Source organism: Amphiura filiformis, chromosome 19, assembly GCF_039555335.1.
Source record: "Amphiura filiformis chromosome 19, Afil_fr2py, whole genome shotgun sequence".
Lineage (NCBI taxonomy): Eukaryota > Metazoa > Echinodermata > Ophiuroidea > Amphilepidida > Amphiuridae > Amphiura > Amphiura filiformis.
In genome coordinates, this window is record NC_092646.1 from 38,753,346 (window position 1) to 38,759,345 (window position 6,000).

Consider the following 6,000-nt stretch of genomic DNA (forward strand, 5'->3'; position numbering starts at 1 on the left):
GGATCCCAAAAATTTGGCATGTGTTGGGGCAAAGATTTTTGGCAGGCCAAAAGAGGGAGGAAAGCGATTATTTTGCAGGCTGAGAGGGGGGCAAGCTATTTTTGGTGGGTCGTTCGGACATTTTATTACCCCCGATAATTATTGCACAGCCCCTAATATGGCACATAAATGAACCCTGTGGTGTGCAACCGATGGTGGAGGGGGGATTGGGGGCACCAGTGGCAAAACTACACTTTCATCAAGGGAACAGCTAGCTGGGGTAAATCTGCCACCACCGCCAAGGGGGGCTGGGGAATACAGATGCATGTGCTCATTTGGGGGAAGTGGGTGGGCAAGGATTTCAAACCAAGCCGCTGTAACAGCCCCATGCAGGGGATTGTGCCACTGTCCCAGCTTTACCCTGACAAATTTTCTAAAATCCTCTTTTTCTTTTTCAGGCCTACTAAAAGGTCAGAGCTACACTGTACAAGTAACAACCAACTGCCAGACACCATTAACCAATGCCACTGTGAGCCATTTCATGTCACATTTTGCAGCGGAGGCAGATGGAAGTCATGGAACAAATGAAATATTAATAAAATTCCCTTAAAAGGGAAAGCCAGCCTCAATGTAGAAGAGGTCTTGTAATTAGTTTTGGTCAATGTGAAAGGCATTTTTAGGATCACGCTTACATCTACATGACAGTCCACCAAACCATCAACGATGAGAACATGCACACTGAAACAGCAGAAAACATTAATTCCTAATCTCATGTCAACTCTTTTAATTCATTACATGTACTCCAAATTCTGGTCTGTTTGTTTTGTTGTTGTTGTTGTCGTTGGGTTTTTTGTCTTTTCAGCTTTTTACCCACGATATCTCAATTTCCAATTTTGTAATACCAGAACTTACGAACTCAATATCTTCGCTTAGGAATGTCCGATTTCACTGCTTTCGATATATACACTGCCGGTTTGAGTTAACTTACATGTACATTTTATTTTAAAATAACTTAATTAATTCGCAATGTATAGTTTAAGCCTACTATATTATAATAGATAGTGGCCAGCACATTTATAAAGGACTGGTTACTCACTACAATCTTCACTCTTAAACTGTGTTTTTCTGAATGTGCTGATCATGTTGATTGCTAGTCGGAAACTCCTGCGAAGCTATGGACATGGCATCTTACATACTCCATTGTATAACAGTCTGCCTAGTGCCTTGTGTGTTTTCTCTTCAATCATTTTGTTGAATGTAATTTTATGAATCAAATAGTTATGTGTCATTTTATTTATAATAAAGAAGTTATTAAATTAATAAAGTAAGACAATTTATTTATAAGTGCATGTCAAATGGGGTACATTGTTCAATACTATATGCATAAATTATGCCCATATTATAGCTAGGCCCTAAAAACTTTATTTTGCATCGGATTTTTCCGTTGAAAAGACAAAACTGATGTTTATGATAGCAACCATTTCATCAATAACATTTTGAGTCATTTTTATCCATAAAACGACACAGGATATGATAGATAACTACTTTCACATCAATATGGTCCATATGATCACAGATTGTTGAGAATCTGTGATATGATCCGGGGATATGATGAAGATTTTGATTCTATAGATCTGTTATCAACATGATATCACGCTGTTCAGTGGTCAAGGAGTAAGGACCCCGGTCAAGGACACTGATATGACATCATAGGTGATGTCAGATTTTCTTCTGCTGACCATATGATGCTATATATATTAACTATTATTGTTACATTTAGGCCTTTAAACTTTTAAAGTCATAATTAATTAGTTCAAACATAACTTTGGTAATACTCACTCGTTTTCGTTCGTTGAAACGGCAAAACATACTTACTTTTCCTAACAAATCGAATTAAAATATTTTTTTAAAAATTTAACCACAAAAAGTAAAAAAAAAATCATTCCAATACCACTAAAATATAATCTCTTGAGTAAACTGACCCCAAACCTGAACAGGTACCAGCCCCGAATGGGCTGGCGAAAAGGACTGAAATAATGACCGGATTCAGAAACGCACTAATTGAAGAACAATACTTGTGTTGAAAGTCGGGACTCATAAATTAGGTGTAACAGAATGTGTGAAAATTTATTAAGATCTATTAGAAATATTCAATCCAATAGATTAGAATTCAATCTAATTCAATTTTAATATATGGGATTAAAATTGCTTAGATTGATTTTTAAAATCAAATTAGATGTATTCAAATTAGATTTTTAAAAATCCATCCAAATGTTTTTTAGATTAAAAATCAAATAAGATTGAATTCTAGATTGAATATTTCTAATAGATTAGATCCAATTTTGGATTTGTCCCAGATCACAATCACTTAGAGGGAATATGCTGAATTGTATTATAAAAATAAAGACTGCACAAAAAGTAACGCAGCTGTTATAAATACGCCTGTAGCGTTTGAACTAATAATTGTGTTCACAATATTTCAACATAGAAAGAAGGATGATTTATTTACGCGCATTTTGATACCCCATTAGTCCAATCTCGTTCAATAATAACAACACAGCAGTGTTTTTAAAGAAAAATACCCGAATTGAAAGTTGCGGTTATTTGTATTGATATGAAGTCATTGATTGAAACCATTGATTGCTGTAAATGGCAACTTTTAAATTTGTGGTTTTTCTTTAAAAGCACTATGTACTGTGTTATCAGTATTGAACGACATTTCACAAATGGGGTATCAAAATGAGCGTAAATAAATCATCCTTCTTTCTATGTAGAAATATTGTGGAAACGATTACTAGTTCTGAACTTATAGGCATATTTCAGCTGTGTTACTTTTTGTGCAGACTTTTATTGGATATCTTCCATCACACAATAGAGGATACATGTAGTAAAAAAATCCCCATCATTTATTATCTATTAAGTAGGTGTGTTCAACTGTTTTGGTTTGTTGGACTTCCTTCTTCATACTTTTTTAATGAAAAAATAGTGCTTTTATTTTTTCACTTCCTTACAGATCTCAAAATAAATTAAAACAATGATCAAAGCTACATATTCACCATGCATTTTTGTTTATTTCATGAACTCTTGTCTTTCTAATAATTATGTACCAGAGAAATAGGTGTAAAAATACATTTAGTAATGAAGTATGAGATAATGAGTGCAAAAAGACCATTTATTTACAGTCTATTGGCAGCCACTAGTCTTTTGAGAAGGCTTTTGTTCAGACCTTCATTTGGGGGGACCTTTGTCAAGGCCATTTGGCACCACTTGTCAAGAGGAATGAAGAACACCTTGAAGTTAACAAAGATCTGGGGCACAAAGGCCAAAACTGAAAAACTGCAGGCAATGGCCCTGACTGAAATTCGAGTCCAGCTTGTGTGTTAATATGGTGCCTTCACAAAAGACTACATTGTAGCATTGACTGACATCGGCTAGTCTTTCCTGAAGGCTTTGGGTGTGAATGCATTGATGCACAGTCACAGCTTTCATGAAAGAAACAGTGTCTGCCAATAATAAACTATGAACACTTACACTCCTTTAAAAGCATTTATAAGTCAAGGGTTTACATGTAGGACCTTCTTTTATTTTAGTTTTATGTTAAGGGTTTACATGTAGGGTCTTCTTTTATTTATTTAATAAATAACAGACATTAACGAGGCCTTATCTGCAATAGCTGCCAAGTGTCATATTTTAGATAAATTATCAAAATGTCTATGGGGCAGCTATTGCAGTTAGGCCTTCTGGTCCTAAACCCTTGATTAGTGGACTGGATACTCATCATATTTACGGGGATGAAGGTAAACCAGTAGCAGCTACTAAACAATTTGGTCTACAATTACTCTATCCTGCATCCGCTAATCCTAAAGTGCGCTAGTCATAAATGTCACTAGTCCAAGAAAAAAATGGTCGCTAGTCCTAATGGCTGCAGATTTTCCATTGCTAAGGTCTTGTAAACCTTATTTATTTTTGGACTTGTGAACCATTTCCTATTTTTTCGGACTAGCGATCCATATTTTTGGACTAGGGAACCTTGGCTATACATTGGTTCCCCTCAAGTTCAGTAGTGATGTAGGTGCATATTTTAGTGGGCGCCGTATTGAATCGTAGCGATAGTTAATTGTGTAGCAAAAAAGGGTGGTTCGTGTGGCGCAGCCATGAAAAGACATTGACGTCACTGCTGAATTTGAGGCAAACCAAAGAAAAGTGCCTAGAACATTTCCAATAATTCCATGCAACTTTTACAGCCTGTAAGGAACTATGCATTACGATTACATCACATGATGTCAGAGTCATTTGTTGAGGTCCTTATTATTTTAATAATTGAGCAAACATTTACTAGTTAGTTTATGCACCACATAAATTACTATGCAAGTATTTAAGTTCTCATCAAATGTTCACCCTCCAGAAAAGATTTTCTTCAAAAATTTAATTGTTGACATAATGTTGGGAAAGTTTTCAATGCATGCAGTGATAGCCCTACTACGGCCTTTTGACTGTGGTGGTCCAAAACCATGCTATATCGTAAAACCTGGCTATATCCAGAGAACTGCTAAACCCAGACTGCTAATTCCCCCCTTTTGGGTGGAGCGGTTAGTGGGTTTTAGCAGTTCTCGGATATAGTGTGTTTAAAAAGCCCTATAGTACGGCTAGCGAAAGTGATGCGACAGATAACAGATGCCAGCTGTTGACTTCAAACCATCATCCTCTTTGTCTTTCACGAAACCAGTATCCTCAGTAGTACTGCTGCACCTGGAAATTGGAATAAAATAAAATAATAGCCAATGATTAATTATTACACATTATTATCAGGATTATGGTATCTAGGTTGTTTGTGTGTTTTATAGTACTACACCCTGCCCAATTTTGTGTTTATTTGTGCATTTTTCTCAAAATTATAGGGCATTGGGGACAAGTAAGATATGTATATTATAGGGGCAAGGACTACAACTACTGCACTGGAAATTTTATATCAGCACAGACAACAGTTGTGGAGTTACAGTCAAAAATGAGGGAAAACCAATATTTGATCAAAAATCAATAACTACTTGCTTTGAGTTGCTGAATTTTCAGTACAGTAGTTGGGAGTCCTTGCCCCTATACATATCTTACTTGTCACCAATGTGCTATAATTTTTGCAAAAAATGCAAAAAATAAGCACAAAATTGGCCAGGGTGTAGTACTCCCTTAAAGCCTTAATGTACTATCTTTTTAAATTTTTAGATTTTCCTTCCAAAATGATAAATTATTGTAGCAGAGTCATGATATGCTATTTCAATAGGTGTGAGGTCAAAGGTCATAAAGTCAAAAGTAGTCACTTGCAATCATTTTGCAATTTTAATTTTTTTTTATGAACTGTGAGAGCGGAGACAGATTTAAAGCACTAATCTGTAATTTACTAAGTCTACTAGTCGTGCATAGTTTCATGGGCATAGCCATCTTTTTTAGTAAGGAGGGCAAAATAAAACTTAGGCGGTACACAAAAAATCTCTGCATTGCAAAAACAGTTGCATCATACAATTATACATAGAGAGGTTGTATGTCTTTGAGCTTCTAAAAAGGCTTTATTGGGACGTAGTACGCAAAAATTTCGTATTTTACACTATTTTCGGTCATGATCAGGTTAATTTCGGTAGAAAAGGGTTCCTTGTCCCTTTTCTTTTCTTTTGCCCTTCTGATTTTCTCTTTTATTTTTTGTCAGAGGGCACTTTCATTTCATATATACCTGTCGTACCTGAGAATTAAATATAGGAACACATATGAATAAGGTATTGGCATTTTGTGTGGTGTGCTGCACCCCTTGGCTACAACTTTGTAAATGAAATTACTTACATCCTCCTCAATAAGGAAAGCTGTGCTGTTCGGGTTGCAGGTGCTTTGCTTCAGCGCAGTGTTTATAGTTCAGATTTTTGGAAGATATGCCTTGCAGAATGGACCTTTCGTGTGCCAGTTTCTGGAAAGACAATACAGTATGACATTGTAATTAAAGCCATTGTAACATTTGCTAAGGGGAAAGCCCTGAAT